Here is a 21,542-nt window from a genome sequence, read left to right on the forward strand (position 1 = left end):
AGCTGATGATACTTCTGCCTGCTGCACGTGGAGTCTCTATTGACTCTTTATTCATATCCTTTCGTCAAGAGACACAACACACTCACTCCTGAAACACCCAAAACCATGCTACTGCCATCCCTCGATTTAACATTTTTCCACTGTGAAACAATCAGCAAAATCGACCTTCAAATGTTTTCTCCCACGTTTAGAGTGTACATTTATTCTAAGATAGAAAATATTAATCGAATGTTCTCTCACTTTTTCCTTCAAAAAACGGGCAGATCAAACGAACAGAAAAACTCCATCCCTCAACACTTATCTAACCTTAGACTCTGATGGTATAAGATAAGTGCCCAAATGTTAACACATTAATTATAATGCCCTTACTTGACCTGTGAAGAAGTAGGAAGGTCGTTCTAATACTAACGAACTGGATAAAAAAATTTCATCAAATGTTTTCAAACATGTAGAGTTTGCATTTTGAATCCTCCCTTTAACTATTTGAGGATTTTCTCCGGTTTAATCTTCTCGCACCTTAAAACCTAACACGCTACATTCCAATTCTATCTGTGAGTTAGCCGTGCCCTGCCTTTGATCCGCCCAGGCGTTTTTTTCAGGGTACCGATAAGACTTCAGAGAATTCTTCAAATTTGAAACTCGACAAAGTAGGCGAGCAACGTTCCTCCCGTTTCGTCTCTGTGTGTGTGTGTGTGTGTGTGTGTGTGTGTGTGTGTGTGTGTGTGTGTGTGTGTGTGTGTGTGCGTGATGTGTGTGATGCTACGCGGCCCGTCAAAATTGTGAGGCTTTGAAACGTAATATTCAGGCTCCAATAAAGTTCGGAATTATTGTCTATAAATAATCTTTTGCAATACATTTTTAACGGATGTCCAACCAATATCGTTAATTGTAAAAACCGAAAGCTACTGGACAGAGTTAATACGTTTGAAGACAACTGCAGAGACTTCAGATAATCCTCTCTAGAGATATTGTTCCTGAAGTTATATTTTACAACCAGCTGCAGCAAAATACGTTTACAATTGTTTTGCTCTGCGTAGGGAAAAAAAGCAACAACAACAAAACAAATAAAAATCAATACTTTTATAATACTTTTTAAAGATGATTAGGATTAGTAACGGATTTTATCGAAATAGTTATATGAACATTTATATATACAGAATATATATGTACGTATGACGTGTATGTGTGGAATATGTGAATATAGATATTATGCGCATACATAAACATAAATATTTACTCATAACTTATTTGGAACTAAGTTGATGTGCAACTATGTACAAAACGCCAAATAAAATATGTCTGTTTGTCGGTCTGATATAATCTAAAGCTTCGTAAATACCTATTCATAGAAAATTAAATCTTACAGTTTCAATAGTCGCTGATAGATGTATTTTATAATGTGAAATATTTGTACATCTGAGATTTGAGGCGTTGATTGTCATGGCCCGGTTTAAGTTTTAGTAGACATACAGTCCCAACATTTTCGGTCAGGGCACTTGCAGAAAATACAGATATTTGAAAATGATTGGTGAAGATTTTGTTACATGCTGCACACCAAGCCCGAAATGCACCATGGGTAATGAGAATCACAGCAACAAATATCACAACAGTGGCGTAATTTCTTCTGTGCAGCTGACATTATTTACATATGGATATAATACATTTTAAGCAATATGCAACATACAAATCAACATGTAGAATAATGCAACATGCAACATGTAGAATAATGCAACATGCAACATGTACAATAATGCAACATGCAACATGTAGAATAATGCAACATGCAACATGTAGAATAATGCAACATGCAACATGTAGAATAATGCAACATGCAACATGTAGAATAATGCAACATGCAACATGTACAATAATGCAACATGCAACATGTACAATAATGCAACATGCAACATGTAGAATAATGCAACATGCAACATGCAACATGTAGAATAATGCAACATGCAACATGTAGAATAATGCAACATGCAACATGCAACATGCAACATGCAACATGCAACATGCAACATGCAACATGCAACATGCAACATGCAACATGCAACATGCAACATGCAACATGCAACATGCAACATGCAACATGCAGCATGCAACATGCAGCATGCAACATACAACATGCACAATAATGCAACATGCAACATGCACAATAATGCAACATGCAACATGCACAATAATGCAACATGCAACATGCAACATGCAACAGCATGCTTTGAACTTTTGACTAAGCTATTTTAATGTGTTACTCCCTTTGAAAGGGCATGCGTAGAAGGGGCCGACTAGCTGTTACAAGATTAGCAACATGCAACATACAACATGCAACATGTACAATAATGCAACATGTAACATGCAGCATGCAACACGTTTTTCACGCTTGTGGCTAACCCTCTCCCTCTCGAGGTCTCGACTTTGCTTTGAACTTTTGACTAAGCTATTTTAATGTGTTACTCCCCTTGAAAGTGCATGCGTAGAAGGGGCCGACTAGCTATTACAAGATTAGCTTTTTTAAAGTTTGGATTGCTCAAATACATTGGATTACCAGCCATAAACCTCGATAAGAATTAACTTGGCTAAAAATATCTAAAACAGGGATTAAAACAAGTGTGGATGCTATCTTAAGATTGGAATCTTATATTACAGACTTTCCAAGGGCTCTTGATTTTTGAGGGGATACTTTCTACAATGTCGAGAGTTTGTATCTTAGGAACGATGCGTCTGAGTGGTTTGCTACTTGCGGAGCACTTGAATTCTTTTTATAGATATATCTTATTGTATAATGAAAAAATGCTTTAAAATGAATTGAAATATAGACCTTTTTCGAGTTCCAGATTACCGCAGTGTTCCTATTGATCACAGACAGCCGGAAATTTCTCGAAGAGCAGACTTTTTGCCACATTTTTATCCATAGTTTCCGTGTTCACGGGGCGGCGTTTCGACGTTGCTGAAGTATATTATTTTACGTTCAGCTGCATTGCTGCGTCGTCCGCGTGAGCGTGGTGTCGCTGAGCTTCACAGTTAAATTTATATATAGTTCATTTTAATCTTGATGTAATGTTTTATTATACTATAGTCAATTTCTCTAATAAGTTCGTGTTGATAGTTGTTATTACATATATTTTATATTTTTAAATTTGTAAATATTAGTAGTTTTATATTGAGGGCCACAAGTTTATTAGTGTAGTACACTATTTAGTGCCACCCTCATTAAATAAAGTTGTTGTTGTTATTATTATTATTATTATTATTATTATTATTATTATTATTATTATTATTATTATTATTAGACTCATTTACTCAGGCTTAGTCTTCAGTGTTTAAATATTCACAAATACCAATGGTAAAGTAAAGAATCCACAACTTCAACAATACAAACACTTTGAAATTCCACGGACCTTCACTTGAACATGTGAATATTCTACGCAAAATCGAGGCTAACCCTGAGCAGCAGACAACTCGAAACTGGAGTTCGTTCAGTGTTCGTTACTGATTATAAAGCAGTTTTCGTATTTCGGTGCCGTAAGCGTGCCGTGCCATGACCGTCATGTTTTCTGGAATTTTAATTGGCGAATTTTTTCTCGCGCAATGTGATTGGTGTGACAGTTGCGTGACATTTGCGTGACCTTGTCCGCGCCGTATTCATGCCGTGTTCGGACATTTGATTGGATGGGGATTTAATTTTCGAACGATGTGACTAAGCTGGCGTATGACTTGTTGCATCACGATCGTATTCATGCCGTGAGATTTTCACAGTCATGCAAAAACTTCTCTATACATTCCCTCCTTGCTGCTTCTGGCTTTTTCATACAAAAAAACCTTTAAGATCGACTAACCGATTGACCGACCTGCCGTTACCCGGCGACTAATTAGTTGGCGGACAGTTAGCGGATACTGAATAAACACACTCTGCGCACACTATCTTCATGATCGCACGTCCAAACCGAGTGAATTGGAATGAAGATATTATCAGGCAGTCTTACCTCGTCTGCTCCACCGGTAATGCATGAGGTACCAATTTTTATCGAGAAAAAAAAAAACAGACTTCGAATGTTTTCCTGAGTAATATGAACCAAGGCAAGATAGTGGTGATATTAATATGACTGTTATGGGAATAACACATTTATTCCAGACAATGTCTCATGCACAAGTTTGTCATTGATGGTCAGATAAAGCTGCCTCGCTAAAAAAATAATCTATTATTTTAAATTTCAATTTGATATTCTGTATAGGCCAAGGGTAAGTGATTGTGGATAATGTGAGGGGGGAGGGGTGGGAGGGGTGGCATGAGCATGCCATCTACTAACCTCCCCTCCCCACCCCACCCCCACGACATATTTTACTGGCCTTAACCTAGATATCTGTTCCTTTGTTCTTCTACATAAGATAGATAAATAAATATAAATATTTGTGATACCGAATTATCTCCATTGATCCAATATCCTACTAAAGCAGATTCTCAGACGCCACTCGTACATTCAATTACCCCGTAGATCTCTAAGGGGGAGGGGTATGGAGGGATTTGTCCATGATTCCATCCTAAAAGATTCTTCTGATTAAAAAGAGATAGAGATAAGACAGAGCGGAAAAAAAATTATTTTCAATCTTAATGAAACGCTAACAATGATGAAAATCCCCCTAGGGTACATGTATAGACCAATGGACCAGCCTCAAAATCAAAACTTATTTTGATCACTGAACAAATTTTTAGTTCATTGTCGAAGGACTCAAAGGGCTTTTTTTTTTGTTAAGGTTGAGCTTTTTAATCATTAAGAGAAAATTTTTTTTCAATGACGAGCAATAATGGCAAAAAGCGCCAAAAACTAGACCTTTGTATGAGTTTTGATCCCAATTTTCGTTTTGGGTTAACACTCAAAACCTTTTTTAACAGTTAGAAACTGATGTACTATGATAAAATGCCTGTTTGAAGCGGTATTTTCAATTAGGCGAAGATGTTTTGTTGTATTTGTGTTAGAATGTAGCTTTGTCAGGCTTTTTTATATAAAATGTATGGGAAATAAACAAATGAAGGCCTAAACCTCATTTTCGAATAAAATTTTTGCTTTGGGTTAAACACTTAAAACCTTTTTTTAAACAGTTAGAAACTGATGTACTATAATAAAATGCCTGTTTGAAGCGGTATTTTCAATTGGACGAAGATGTTTTGTTGTATTTGTGTTAGAATGTAGCTTTGTCGTCAGGCTTTTTCATATCATATGTATGGGAAATAAGCAAATGAAGGCCTAAACCTCATTTTCGATTCAATTTTTTGCTTTGGGTTAACACTTAGATTCCATTTTTATCGGTCATCTCCACTTCCAAACAAGTTAAACTTTCTGAATAACAAGATTTTAGCCTTGTACAATAGCCTTTCTTCAAGAAAATAGTCTTTGGCGCTCACTGCTTGAATACGAAAAGAATTCTCTCTTAATTATAAAACTGAATAATACTCTTAGCAGTATTTTACTAACGACGAAGAACGTGGCTCTCACTTCCTAAATGAGTTTTCTTTTATGAGACAAGATTGTTATTAATATATTTACCCTAATTGTCCGAAGAAGTAAAAACTCAATAGTAAACTCAAAGTATTAGAGAATAATTTAGGTTCATTGTGAACAAAATAGAATATATTTTATACCATTCAAGGGGAAGGATAGTAGGAGGTTCAATACTAAAGTTTTTTAATCTCCGTTTCAATGGAAAGTTTGGATCCATTAAAACCTGTGTCTCAACTTCCTAGTTTTGTTCGACTTAATGTCTCCAACTCAAAGCATTTAGGCTTTATCATTACAGGAAACCTGTATGACTCAAAATAATAGTCTACAAATACAATACGTATTTAGCAGTTTGGCTTCATAGTTTGTGTCGTTTTCTACACGAATGTGCTGTATTTAATGTGTATTGAATTTGTTTTGTCCGAGAAGTTTCCTGTGGGGTGGTCTTTAAATAATAAATTTCCACCTATTCGTTTATTACTTTCCTTAATTGTTTTCCAAAGGGTATCTTTTCTGTCTTATTTATAGAAAAAAACGTTTGAAAAATCGCCGGCGCAATGAATACAACCGCGTTATATCAGTTATATAAGAGAGCCGCTTTTATAGCGAAGTATTCCATCAAAATTGTGAAAACATGACATAATTAAAGTATTTTGAGTTTTCATGAACAAACCTGCGCACTAATGATGCATAGTTAGACTTGTATCCGCCTACAAGCTTATTTTTGTTAAAGGGAGTCCTAGTTATGAGAGTAAACTTGTTAAAGTTAGACTTCTGAGTCTAAAGAGCCCGAGTAACCACAATGACAAAGCGACAAGCTGTTGCCAACGTCGATAAGAAATAAGATGGACTTGATAAGAAAAAAATAAGATGTTGTTTGTGCTTGTAACTATATGCCCTGTTCCTTGCGATAAGATAATCTGTAATTTGTACGAACTCCTGAAACATCCTCTGGGCTGATCTAAGTCAGGGCATGGCTAACTCACAGATTAAACCCTGAAACAACCTCTGGGCTGATCTAAGTCAGGGCATGGCTAACTTACAGATCGAACCCTGAAACAACCTCTGGGCTGATCTAAGTCAGGGCACGGCTAACTCACAGATCGAACCCTGAAACAACCTCTGGGCTGATCTAAGTCAGGGCATGGCTAACTCACAGATCGAACCCTGAAACAACCTCTGGGCTGATCTAAGTCAGGGCACGACTAACTCACATCTAATTGCTCGATCGATTTGGAATCCAGGTTTTGCGGAGGAAAAAAAACAAACAAAAAAAAAAACAAAAAAAAAACCAGAGAAAACCCATTGAATCAAGGGAGAGGTTTAACAAACTCTCTGGGCTGATCTAAGTCAGGGCACGGCTAACTCACAGATCGAACCCTGAAACAACCTCTGGACTGATCTAAGTCAGGGCATGGCTAACTCACAGATCGAACCCTGAAACAACCTCTGGACTGATCTAAGTCAGGGCATGGCTAACTCACAGATCGAACCCTGAAACAACCTCTGGACTGATCTAAGTCAGGGCACGGCTAACTCACATCTAATTGCTCGATCGATTTGGAATCCAGGTTTTGCGGAGGAAAAAAAAAAAAAAAAACCCAGAGAAAACCCATTGAATCAAGGGAGAGGTTTAACATACTCTACACACAATGATGTCTAGTTCGAGAATCGAATTTGACACCCCATGGAGGGTGATAGGCGAGTCCACAACTTTGAGTTAAAGAATCATCACGATAAAAATAATAATGCGAAGAAAATGAAATGAAATAAGGAAAAGATAAAGTCAAGATAAAAATATTGTAATCTCCCTAGATGAGCTTCTTAGCTCTTGGAAAGAACAACGAGGAAAATATGGTTGAAAATGCGAAAGTCAATTATTAAAAAAAACAACAGAAACACTCTTTCGAAGACACGCAGAGATGTACGTTTGCTGACTGAGTTTCTCAACTCCAAAAATAAAACGAGAAGAGTCGAGGAAATCCCGCCAGAAGAGCTTAATGTGAATATATCAGTGAATTACAGTACTAACTCAAACGAACAACAGAAAAACAGGTCTTTGATTCTGAGTGGAAATACTACAAGTACGTCTATAGAAAAAAATGCCAGTGTCGAGTTTACAAAGTGCAGTGGACACCGAGTGACGTGAATCTTCATTCATGAAAAGTTCTAGTTTCCCTGCATCAGGTCCATTCAGTGGAGCAGTTTTTCAATAAGGACAGTTTAACATAACAATAAACACTTAAACAAGTTGCCGACTTCCACCGATAACTCATTCAAATCAACAGAGTCAACAGACGTAGCTTCAAACGCATCAAGCGTGTGTTTGAATCGTCAGACGAAGACAGCCCTCCGCTTTGACAAACTAAGTTAAGACTTCATTGACCTACTGATTTTGGTTGCTTATTTTGTTATTTTCAAACGAACAGTTTCATATTTAGTTTAGAATTTAAACGCTTTGCTATTTACTTTGTACCAGATATGTTTTTTGATAGTTAAATAGTGATATTTTTACATGTGGCTTTTAAGCTTTTAGCTTTTCGAAGGAGAATTTCAAAATACAGGAGTTTTGTATTCTTTTTAGAGAACCCATTAAAGGTAAATAAATAAAAACAACAAAATTTCAAACGGAATTTTCCCTCTCGTTGGTTTTGTACTGACACCAACTCGTGCGAAAATCCCGTACCCACGCGCTTTCCATCAAGTAATCTCTATATTTGGCAATTTGAAAAAGATTTCAAGGCTTAACTTCGAAACGTTAAAATATATTTGTTTTGAATTCAATATCGAAATCGTTGCTAATAATAAATCTAAAAATTCGAAATTTTAGCGATTTGTGACAGAGTTCTTGCTGATAACGTGATCAACGACAACAACAAGATCGAGATCGAGAATAGATCTAGAGTGAGAAAAAACACACCACCACATTTTCGATTGAATAACAAGAACAGACTTGAAAAAGAGTGTTTTCAAGCACTTCTTGCTGATAAGATCAGTTAGGAATCTTTCAAATATTAGTCATTAAGGCTCGAAAATTCATGAAACGACACATCGGTTCACGCAGAACACTCTGTAGACAGATAAGCCATGTTCAAAACGTGATCTATCAGAGTGTTTATAATAACATTCTTGCTAAGACAATGCTGATATGCGGCCAGATACGGTCTAATTCATGTGCTCAATAAGCTCGAGTTCCGCTTAAACTGGACAGTAAACTATGACAAATCACTAGACACAGAACAGATCACTCTTTGGTTGCGTTTTTAAGTAAAACGAGTAAAGGTCCCAATTAACCCAATCGTTTACAAACCTACATTTAGTAAAGATCGATAATCTCGATATTTTCAGCTTTGACATCAACAAGTCTTATACTTTCAACTTTAATTTTTACGATTATATCAAAGCGAGGCCATCATTTGCTTTCAAAGATATCTTTTTTTTCCGCTCGCGAAACGGTGTTTATCCTTCGATTACACGTTATTTCGGACATATTGGTGCCATTCATTCAACTAAGCAATTATTTCTCATCAGTTAACAGCCATCGTTATATCACCAAGAAGCTAAGGCTACCGTGTTTTTGAATCTCTAATGGCGGCAACCCATCAATTGAAGGGAGGGAACCGAAAGAGATAACTTAAACGGGAGATATTTTCGTAGTAGCCCCACAAGTCATGCAGGCCCTTATTTGAATTAATCGATAAGTCACCAGGAATTTTTATATTTCACTCAATCTCTCCGAAAAAAGCATTTTTCGTAATGAACCCCCTTAAGTAAAGAAAAAAGGATTTTTTCAATTGCAAAAAGCGAGTTATTTTTTCACTAAGATTATTAACTTAGGAAGTTAAAGAAATCCCATCTTCAAACCACCGCTGTTTTGGAATTGCGCCTTTTTACGATTCCATTGGGTAAATCGTGTATTGAACCGTTGGAGTTCAAATTTTAATATCTCTGGTTTATAAAATATGTAGTTTTCGTAGCGGGAGATTTTAATTAATCAATACTAGAGGACTTGGTTAAACTTTGTCTAAATCATCAGTTATAAAAATTACGTTTTGTGCTATGGAATCATAATGGAGACATGCATCGAAAAATATTTGAAAGGAGGTCGATTCAGTGTAAATAATAGACTTAAATATCACCTTCAGATGTTGTTTCAATTCCGTTTTCTCACGCATTTTGGTATAAATCTATAATCCATAATTTAAGATTTTCAATAATGCATCTTTTTAACTGGTGTGTTTACTATCAAGAGCGTACGATTAGACGGAATTGATGGTTGACGCATTAGCGTGGGCCGTTCCTTAAGCGATATATAGAAAATCTCACTAAAACTAATGCCAATAAGGAAACTAAAAAAACAAACCAATAAAGTAAATATTATTTAGTATTTAACTTGCTATTTTACTACAAAAGTTCCGTCCGTTAATCATAAGTCCATTGTCACTGTTTTACTAAAAATTTCTTTTAACTAAGTATTTTGTTTTTAATCTTAAAAGACTATGCGTTTGATTAGTTTTGAAGAGATTGAAATAGACAGTTATTTAACTGAATCGTTTTGGTAAACAAAACAAACTTGTTATGGCACATGATGAGAATGGCCATTAATTTCAAACATTAAAAAATAAATTTTTTTTCAAATTTCACAAATAATATTAAATTACATAAACTCTTTTAAGATTTTCTTCTAAGGAAAACATCCTTATTTCGCGAGTTTATTTGTATTTGCAACGTTTATTTCTACGGCTTTTTTTATTTCTATCATAATTTGGAGCTTTCTAAATATATCTTATTCTTTCATAATTGTTTATGCTTCTGATATACATCTTAATGATGCTTCTGTCAATATTATCATTAAGTTTATAGTTCGCTAATCCTTATCTTCTTTTTTAACAAGTTGTTTTAGGAGTCTGTTTAAGTTTTGGATATAAAGAAATCTTAGAATATGGTGAATTTACTGAGAATTTAGAAGTTGAAAGAAAAGAAAAAAAAAGAAAGATTATTATGACATTCCAATTAATTTATCTCTATTTTTATTCAACTAAAAACAAAACCTCTTCTCAAAGCTTCTTGTTTCTCAGTCCATTTTTTCCCCATCACATCTTATGAGATGATTAACAAATAGATCACACAAAAACACACACACACGCGTTCTCATAAAGACATCCATTCAGCTCATGTCTTTAAGCCTACATGTTTCAGATTGTTCTCGTATATCCTGTCGCTCGAGGGAAGGTTTTAAAGATCAACATTCAAAACCTCTAAAAAAAAAAAAATATGGTTAATTTGGGGAGTGAGCGCGGTATTTGATTTCAACGCGTTAAACGTAAAGGAGTCAATGTTTGCCAGGCAATTTGGTGATTCCTAACGACCTAACGTTTGGAAAGGTCAAAAATTGTCTTAAAATAGGTTTTGGTTTTATTTTCAGAGTATTAACGGTTTTTTTGCCATTGAGAATTTGTGCATATTTTCATTAGTTATAAATTGGGGGAAATGAATTAAACGTACCGTACATATACCTACGTACATACCATACATATACATATATATATATATAAATAAAGAATGTAAAGTATACATATATTTATATATATATATAAAGCCATTTCTCTGCTACGTTACGCAAAAAAACAGACTTTGTGATGTCTAAAGGTTTGACTGAAATTTAATGAAATCAGGTTTTTCATTCGTATATCATTGGAATGGTAAGCCATGTTACTGTAATGTCTACACAAATTCCTAGGAAACCATTTTAGTGTTAAATTCCAGCAAGAAAAAAAAAAAAAAAAAAAAATCAATGCTAATGCTTGTATTTGCTCTCTAAAAATTCGAACGAAATGGATAAAATCAGGACATTTTTCATTTAGTTTCATTTGTAAATCATTTGAGTGGTAAACCATGTTACTGTAATGTCTACATTATTCACTCAAATTCCTAGGAAACCATTTCAGCATTCAATTCTAAAAAAAAAAAAAAAAAAAAAGAAAGAAAAAAATCAATGCTACTGTATGTATTTTGCAATTGTGTTTGATATCTAAAGGTTCGAACGAAATTTGATGAAATCCGGACTTCTTTTCGTAAATCATTGGAGTGGTAAGCCATATAACTGTTATGTCTATACATTACTCAAGTCCCTAGGAAGCCACTGTAGTGTTAAATTCTAAGAAAAAGCCATTTCCATGCTAAATTTGATGAAATATAATCAGGACGTTTTTTATTCGTACACAATTGCAGTTGTAAGCCATGATATAATGATTCCAAAAAAGCCAATTCAATGCTACATTATGAGAAAAAGCCATTTTAATGCTACTGAATGCACTTTACTAAGGTGTCATGTTTCCAACTAGACAAAAGTCAAAAATATATTTTCGCCGATCGAAAACCACGTTCTGTTAGTAGCAATTTAAAAATTTCCATGACACCTTTCATTTATAAGAAAAGCCATTTCAATGCTAACGGGGGGGGGGGGGGGGGGGGCATTTTCTGAAGAATCTATGATGAAAGTACCAGTATCAGTACTATGTTATTACAATATATTCGAGACAATATACTTTGATCCAATAAAATCTCCAAATGAGAAAAGCCATTTCAGTGCTTATAGCACATTCCATAACACATAGGTGACAATATTGTTGTCTCTTATGAGATATAAGAAAGACCATCCATTTTTTTGAACGAACGAATAAAACCATTGCAGCTTTAGTAATCTATAGTCAGGAATCTTTTATCAAATATGGTTTCTAATTTTCTTATAAAGCCATATTTTTTGCCACAGTATGACAAAACGTCTACGTGATCATAATTTCCGATGAGAACTTCCAATCTCATAAAATCTGTTCACATAATGCGATATAATGAAGCAACACAGTGGTGGCCATTTCAGTCATTCAGTTTTAACTTTGATTTGTGAAATTTTTTTAAAGATTAATTTAAAAAGAGGTCATTTCAGTCTGCGCTATGTATATGCCGTAAGGCCGGTACGTGAGGTCGGTAGAAGCATTATAATCGCATGCATGAAGACTAAATCGCTCACAAAGTAAAAAAAAAATAAATAAACGTACAAAAATAATCTATTGGAAATGAATTCGTCAAAAATTCCTCGTCTAGGGATCGATAACATTACGAACAAGAGTGCGATATATAAAGTTTCTAATGCCAACAATATTATCAATTGTGCTGATATACACCTTTCAATAAAGATCTCATAAACATCTTTAGAGAAAAACACGTTAAGACCTTCATTGGTCCTAGTATCATTTTAGTGTATTTTACAGAATATGTTTTTTCTTCTCGAATGATAATCCATTTTTTTAAAGCCGCCTTCAGCATCTCTTGTCGCTTTAACCTAATTTGAACTCTGAATTGAAACTTTCATTAAACGAAAACAACGGGTAGCCGATCTAGAATTTGTTTGTTGGTGTGTGTTTTTTTTATCTAAGCTTTTAAAGCTTAGTGGAATATGTACTAATGATACCACAGGCGGCCCGAAGCCTGATCGTGTATGTATCTCAGCATGTGGGCAGTAGTCACGTGAATGTCCTTGGTCGATCACGTGACGTAAACTTTATTAAATATACATGAGTATTAATAGAGTACAAAATACTAGATGTGTGTAATAGTTATCACTATTTAGTAGTGAATAGCACTAATTAAACAAAAGAAAACAATATAATTAGCATAATAAGATAACACTATTTAGTGTTATTTATAGTGTTTGTACTCTACACGTACATGAAGATCGGAGAAGGGCTTTTGATGATTCAACCAAAGCCTTTTAGCTTAAAATATAATCAAACTTCGAAGTATTATACCGATAAACGGGTAATAATATCCATGAGAATGTTTAGGGAGAAGATTGACTGCTATTAGGTTAGCGCGCATGATTTGATGTTATAAGGGAAACAAATAATGACGGAACTTGTAGACGAAGAAATTGTACGAAAAATTCTGCCACCTCGTAGATAATTTCCTTACATGCTCTGAGCCAGCAAGAAATAAGAATCAACCAATCAGTGAGGGGAACGTTATGTTTGTAGGTCCAAGTTTTTTTCTTGTTTATAAACTGAGAAAGAGTAGGTTTAAAATGAAAATTGATTCCACGGAAATGGCGCTATATAAATGTTTATTTATTTTTGTTATTATAAAAATAAATCCTTTCTGAGGAAAAAGCTCATTAAAGTATGTTGTCTTTATTCAAAATTGGCTGAGAATGCATTGCGGGACTAGATTTGGAATGGCTTGTAAGACATCGTGAGCCCCTAGATTAAGAACTAGCCGATTTTACTACAGACTTAGATCACTCGGACGGGTATAAGTGAGAATCGAAATGTTTTATTTTGTCTAAAAAATGATGTCTCAATATACACACATATCAAGGAAGTATGTCATAAACTGAAAACAGAAGCAAGCCCATAAGACAAATACTGACAAGCGAGGAAGCTTTGAAGGAAGTTGTAAAAAATGAAGTCGTGCTGAGCCTACAGGGATGTAAACACACTAATGAATCAAATTTTACTCGACTCGAACCTCCGATATCGAGTGAATTAGCTGATTTTGTACCCGTAAGACATAGACTAGCTGCGAAGCCTACCACCTCATTAACAGAAACGACTATATAAACCTACGAAGTCTGTTGCAATTAAAATTATCTAGAAATATTGATGAACATTTTAAATGTTTTGGTAAAAACAAGATTTTTTAAAAAGATTAAACAGCTTGGAAGATATAACAATAGATAATTCTGTAGCAGACACGGTGAAGCTAAAATTTGTCAACAAAATCCCTTGCCTCACGCATGGTGATATTTTTACAATACGACTATCTTTCCCCTTTGGAGGCTTCCGCCATTAAAACTATATTTACAAGAACAGTAGTTTGAATATAAATAAGCCGTCCTAGCCCTGCCGCGGAAATTATAGCAAGCCGAAAATAAGAATTAAAAAATAAGCCGTTAATGTTGGAGACTAGAATCCTTTTTGTGCCAAATTTCCTGGAAAGGGTAGTATCCTTTTTCACAGAGTACGATAGTCCTAGAGCTGCTATTGTCAACTATTCCTAGTAAAATAAAACTTAAGTCAAACAAGTTCTTTGAAATGATCTCCAGTGTCTCTAGAAGGATTACTTAAATAACGTCTATATGCGAAGTTATTTCAGGTGAGTTAACCTTGAATCTGATTGGCTAGCTGGATAAGTCCAAGATGGTGATTGGCCGAAGGGAGTATTGATTTAACCAATCAGTTGTAAGGAGAAAGTAAAAGGGTTTTTGCTTATATAAAATAGAACGTCGTCTGTCGTTTCATCATATTTTATCGGACTAAAACTGGTCTCTTCAATGGAAACACGTTTGAGCCTGAAGCAACAAACTTACAAAACAAATACAAATTTCACCATGAAGGTAAATAATTTTTCTCTGATCTCCTAAAAATATAATTTCTATATGCCTAAATTTTCAAGACATAATGAATAATTTGACCAATTTCAATTTATCTTTAGTATGGGTTTTTTAAAATCAGATATTTTGTAACTTCCAGAATCTGAATAATATGGGTTTTATAACTGCCCTCATCTCTAAAGAACTCATTTTGAATTACATTCACTTTAAATTGAAAACTGTCGAACATTTAGTCGAATTTCAACTGCTGTTTGTGGATTATTTGCACTAAAAATTCAATTATAATTATAGAGAATATGTCTCCGAAACGTCCATCCTGTAAAGCGAAAACTAATATTTATTTCAATAATGTAATATATATATATTTTATATATTTTTTAATTATACTTTTCCCCCGTTGTAATCTAATCCATCAAACTCTCTTTTAGTTTGAGAAGGAATATATCTTAGTTACTTTTTGCGTGCTTGGGTTTTTTAAATTCGGCACTGAATAGTATAAATAATTTACATTGTGGTTTGTTTTCAGTTGTCGTGTTGATTTAAAAATACTGTACTCTGGCGTTTCTAATGCCTACTCTTATGCGTAACTTGTAATTCTGAATTAATTAGATCAATATTAGGAATTGACAATTTTATTTTGCACCCATAACGAGAGAGGGTTGACAACATTAAAAAGAGGATAAATGGATGAAATTTGGCATCGAATCAAAAAGATAAGCTTAAAAATACTTGTCAAGCAGTATTGATGGCAACTCAGCCTTGTTTTTCAAATAATTTACCTTAGTCCTATTCAATTTGCATCGAAGTGGTTTGCATTGGAGGCGAGCTAATGAACAATTGCTTTTCCTAATAATGGCATATATTTCCTATATTGAAGATAAGTTAAGATTGGCGTCAATAAAGTACTATTTGCTTATGAATATGAAGCAGGTGTACGTCATTTTTATTGCTTTTTCTAGGAGTTTTACGCTTCCGATAGAGCTTCGGATTATCCACTATAGTCTAAAAACACAACACCGATTCCATTGTCTAGAGCTTCATTACTCCAAAATCTCATTTTGTTGTCCGAACAGATTTCTCGACAATACAGAATGCTATTCAGTTTCACACGCTGAGCTTAAGGTCTTTCACAAGTATGGGAATCTAGGACTGTTTGAAACCTTTGAAGCAAAGCCGTCTGTTATTGACGAAAAGAAACTGCACTCTTGAAGGAGTGACGTTCATCTTGTCCACCTAACCTTCAGTACCATAACGACAGATTATAAGCTTAAGACTTATCTTTACAATAGTTTCACAACAATACATTAAACTAACCTACCTTAAATACTTCTGAAAAATACGAAAATCTCAGTCTTAAGTAAATGAAATAAGGATTCACTACTTCGTATTTTAGTGCTTTTTAAAACTACTCAAGATTGTTTTTAAATTACATGATTGACAAAAAGAAATTAGAAAATATACTTTCTACTTGTCAACCATTTGGTTTTATCTAGAAAGGATATCAAAGAAGTACATTGCGCGCTGTCGGGTAGTTTGTTGGATGTTTTTTATAAACGTGTCAAACTGATTAAAAAAAAAAAACAAATAAAAAAAAAACAAAAAAAAAAACGATGGTTGGTGTTGCGCGCAGTATAGTGCACTAGCTTATCACCTCTGAAGCTTCGGGGTGGATTCCTGGACTAAGTCAGATTTTGAGTTGAGTTTGATAGATATCCCCCTTGATTTGAAGAATATTATCTGGGTTCTCGGGTTTTGTTCCATCTAGAAAACCAAACAAGCTAAATTCGAATTCGATCTGTAAGTTAGCCATGGCCTGACTTAGATCAGCCCAGAGGTTGTTTCAGGGATCAATCTGTGAGTTAGCCATGCCTGGACTTTGATCAGCCCAGAGGTTGTTTCAGGGTTTGATCTGTTAGTTAGCCGTGCCTGGACTTTGATCAGCCCAGAGGTTGTTTCAGGGTTTGATCTGTTAGTTAGCTGGGCCCTGACTTAGATCAGCCTAGAGGTTGTTTCAGGGTTCGATCTGTGAGTTAGCCATGTCCTGACTTAGATCAGCCCAGAGGTTGCTTCAGGGTTTTGTGAGTTAGCCATGCCCTGACTTAGATCAGCCCAGAGGTTGTTCCAGGGTTCAATCTGTGAGTTAACCATGCCCTGACTTAGATCAGCCCACAGGTTGTTTCAGGGTTTGATCTGTGAGTTAGCCATGGCCTGACTTAGATCAGCCCAGGTTGTTTCAGGGTTTGATCTGTGAGTTAGCCATGCCCTGACTTAGATCAGCCCAGAGGTTGTTTCAGGGTTCAATCTGTGAGTTAACCATGCCCTGACTTTGATCAGCCCAGAGGTTGTTTCAGGGATCAATCTGTGAGTTAGCCATGCCCTGACTTTGATCAGCCCAGAGCTTGTGTCAGGGTTCAATCTGTGAGTTAACCATGCCCTGACTTTGATCAGCCCAGAGGTTGTTTCAGGGTTCAATCTGTGAGTTAACCATGCCCTGACTTAGATCAGCCCAGAGGTTGTTTCAGGGTTCAATCTGTGAGTTAGCCATGCCCTGACTTAGATCAGCCCAGAGGTTGTTTCAGGGTTCAATCTGTGAGTTAACCATGCCCTGACTTAGATCAGCCCAGGTTGTTTCAGGGTTCAATCTGTGAGTTAGCCACATGGTCTGACTTAGATCAGCCCAGAGGTTGTTTCAGGGTTCAATCTGTGAGTTAACCATGCCCTGACTTAGATCAGCCCAGAGGTTGTTGCAGGGTTCAATCTGTGAGTTAACCATGCCCTGACTTAGATCAGCCCAGAGGTTGTTTCAGGGTTCAATCTGTGAGTTAGCCATGCCCTGACTTTGATCAGCCAAGAGGTTGTTTCAGGGTTCAATCTGTGAGTTAGCCATGCCCTGACTTAAATCAGCCCAGAGGTTGTTTCAGGGTTTGATCTGTGAGTTAGCCATGCCCTGACTTAAATCAGCCCAGAGGTTGTTTCAGGGTTTTATCTGTGAGTTAGCCGTGCCCTGACTTAGATCAGCCCAGAGGTTGTTTCAGGGTTCAATTTGTGAGTTAGCCATGCCCTGACTTTGATCAGCCCAGAGGTTGTTTCAGGGTTTGATCTGTGAGTTAGCCATGCCCTGACTTAGATCAGCCCAGAGGTTGTTTCAGGGTTCAATCTGTGAGTTAGCCATGCCCTGACTTAGATCAGCCCAGAGGTTGTTTCAGGGTTCAATCTGTGAGTTAGCCACATGGCCTGACTTAGATCAGCCCAGAGGTTGTTTCAGGGTTTAATCTGTGAGTTAGCCATGCCCTGACTTAAATCAGCCCAGAGGTTGTTTCAGGGTTTGATAAATTTAAACTCCAAAATAATCAATGTTCTTGCATAAATTCGCGATGGACATATTCTTATTCGCAAGCCGAACAAAGCAATTGCAATCTTAATCCGCCTAAAAGCGATGATACCTTCATGAAGTCCAATGTCCCACCTTCTACCGCCTTAAAACAACACCCACAAAACATCAGCCATATCATAGTATCGCCAACACATCTGAGCCGATTAGACTTGAGCAAAATTATGTGGAATATATATACACGCCTGGGGGTGTTCAACCTATATCGAGGTAGGTATTGATCAGTGCTTTGTCTAGTATCAGTAAATAAATAAATAGGATTTAGCGGTGGAATTCCAAAAGTCGTTTCTCATCCTCTTATTCCAAATTTTAGAGGTTGACTTTTGCAGACATGAGGAAAACGCTCGAAAAACAGCAGAAAATCAACTCAACAAACAACTCTACTCACGGCGGGACTCGAACGCCGAGAGGCGAGCGTACTTCCCTAATGCTAAGATAATTGAGATATGATGATTACTCACGAATAAGTGCGGGGAAACCCCAGGGAAAAAATATCGTCGTCGGAAATTTAAAAAAAATACACCTAAAAGATAACGGAAATCTTCTAAAAATGCATGGCTGGGCGATTTTTAACCCCACAAATGTATTCCATGTGTTGAAAAAATGTAATGTCTGAGTTTGGAAGAGCTAAGCGAGACGAAAGGGGGAGCGTCTTCCTCCGCTACACTACGCTGACCTTGATTCCTAAGACAGCATTTAATAAAGGTTGATCGGTTTATAGGTAGTCGAATTGTCAGAAAAATCCTTCTTTGAGGATATTGCAATCTTATAATTTAGTTCATAGCAATAAAAGAAAGTTAAATTAGGAAAATAGCTGAAATGATCTGAGTTGGGGGCAGGTGTTAGCCGACCTTGATCATCTCGTATCGGCGAGGAAAAAGACTCATTATATCGTATGAATAAAAGTATTATGTTTACTGAGCGAAAATACAGTACGTCCTGTAATAAAAAGGATGTTGATTCGGATTGGAAATCATTACTAGTTTTGATCAAAGATTTATACTGAATCATAGAATCCTCGGAGGGAGAGCTGTAGTCATATTGTCATATTTTGATCTTCAGTTTGTCAAAATTTAATAAATTAATTGCAATGATGACCCACATCAAACAGGGGAATTTGAATCATTCAGAAATAATGAGAAAATCATTTAAAAACTAACAAACAAATACCTGACAAATTAAAAATCAAATTCAAAACGTCTAAAGCAATCATGGCGGAGTGTTTTTCACCATAATCAGTTTGTTATATTATAACTCCAACTTTTCTTCATTAAAAGCTTAATAATCCCAGGCTGTTAGGAAAGGAAGTATGGATTCTGTTTCTTGACAAATTGAGGTTGATTATTCTTAATAAGCTATACAGATAGTCAGAATAGCAATTATCTTTTATCTATCTGTCTGGTACCTAAATCTGAAATCCTTTATTGGATTGGAATCTCGTTTACTGCCCATAAAAAACGTATAAAAACGACGAACTCGTCTGTCACGTATTCATCTATAGAACTAGTTGTACTATTCGGAACTCAATCGTATACTTCCGAATAGAAAAGTTTTTAACGTTGAAAAGCTCTTAGTTTAGGCAGGATTTTATAACGTCCTGTCCAAGCTTGTGAAACTCGTGAACAATTTTAGAGGCGACAAGAGACGCCTACTTTAAAATATTTTCGGACGAAACGAGGTTTGCTTTCACAAAACGAGATAATTCAATAAAAATCGGAATTAAAAAAAAAAAAAAAAAAAAAAAGGATTCGCAAACGAATTGTGTTTATCTACCGAGGGTATATATGTTGATATAAATGGGCGGTGATTTGTTGCGGACACACGCATCATGATGACACAGTGACAGGAAGTGCTGCCCGACACCAAATGACTTATCTATGCAGCTAAAATACCCATATCCATTGGCTTAACGTACAACAATGTAATATCCACTAATCCACTGATTTGTTTGCTTAGGCTTTTATAGCGAACAATGAAAATGAAACTGAGAGTTAATAGAAAGTCAAGATCACGAACTTCATAGAATCGAACTCTCTCCGATTGGAACAACACCAGAGATCACTGAGCGCTGAACGTCTTACTAAATCGGCTGTAGAAAAATAGTTGACATGAGTTGATGTACGTCGATCTGAACTCAAATAATTAGGTATGTATTGCCATATCACCGGTTCTAAATCAGGAATGAGTCGTCTTTTTGTTATTTAGTTTTTAGGGGTTTTAAATATTTAATTAAATGGTCGACGAGATAAGGGCGCGCGCGTGGCCTGTTGTCAAAAATGGCGGGAAAATGGCAGTACTAGTTATTACTGTTTTTTTGCTTCGTACCGTAAATGCACTTGTCTAACTTGTCTTAGAATGGATATGTATTTTCTCTTTATATAAGTTCTTTACCGAGGTTTTCATACTGAGTTAGGCAGCCACTTTTCTATTCATCAAGAATTCGTTATATTTTAAAACTTAATCGTCCTAATGCGAACAAAGAAGTACTCAGGTTTTTATCATTCTTGTTATTCTTTGTTTTCTGAGAATCTACAACTCGCTCACCACCTTAGTCTGGTAGTCTCATAGTCGGGGTTGTTGAATCTTGTATAATGCTCGGTTGAGGTATAAAGCCCTTACTTTGAATAGAGTTTTATTTAAAGCCGATTAAACGGATGAAAAATACAGAATGGGTTTCTATAAGAAACTTTGATATTGAGAAGAAATTAAGTAGTAGGAATCTCTCATGATAGGAGATAAATCAGACGTAATAGAGACGATTCGCAAGAAGAGAAGAGAAGAGAAGAGAAGAGAAGAGAAGAGAAGAGAAGAGAAGAGAAGAGAAGAGAAGAGAAGAGACCGAGAAGAGAAGAAAAGAGAAGAAAAGAGAAGAGAAAGAGAAGATTGAGCAGAGAGAGATAAGAGAAAAGAAGAGAAGATCGCGAAAGAAGAGGAATCCTCAGAACGGCAGAAGCGAATCGGCTCGCCGCACGAGAAGAGAGAGAAGGAAGAGGAGGAGAAAGCCTATCCCACAGAGCGCCCCCTCTCCAGCCGCTCTCTCCCTCTCCTCTCCGAAGATAAGAGAGGCCAGAACAGAAAAGGAAAGGAACGGAAAGGAAAAAACAAAAAAACAAAAAACAAAAAAACAAGAAAAGAAAAGAGAACAGCAAGAGAACAGAAATGCAGAAAAGTAAGGGAATAAAAAGAAAAATCTATAAAAAAAGTCAGTCATGCAAAGTGGTGTTAATGCCTTCTTCTTTCCATTTCAACTTACTTCACTTATCCT

At 35.9% G+C, this 21,542-nt stretch overlaps 1 protein-coding gene across 6 annotated transcripts in view; it reads left to right on the forward strand.

The window, feature by feature from the left end:
* Positions 1-14,793: 14,793 nt before the first annotated feature.
* LOC116309108 (octopamine receptor beta-2R) overlaps positions 14,794-21,542 on the forward strand; it is a 21,791-nt gene continuing 15,042 nt past the window's right edge. For 2 of the 6 annotated variants that reach the window (XM_031719664.2, XM_089031197.1), the window contains exons 1-2: positions 14,795-14,889; positions 20,234-20,423. The gene's annotated coding sequence lies outside the window, so the exon portion shown is untranslated. Of the gene's footprint in view, positions 14,890-18,129; positions 20,424-21,542 lie in introns of those variants that run through there. The other 4 variants (XM_031719662.2, XM_031719672.2, XM_031719667.2 and 1 more) reach the window with 4 other exon arrangements.

The sequence above is a fragment of the Actinia tenebrosa genome, unplaced genomic scaffold (assembly GCF_029948245.1).
Source record: "Actinia tenebrosa isolate PJP-AT-01 unplaced genomic scaffold, QUT_ActTen_1.0 PGA_scaffold16__25_contigs__length_10494907, whole genome shotgun sequence".
NCBI lineage: Eukaryota > Metazoa > Cnidaria > Anthozoa > Actiniaria > Actiniidae > Actinia > Actinia tenebrosa.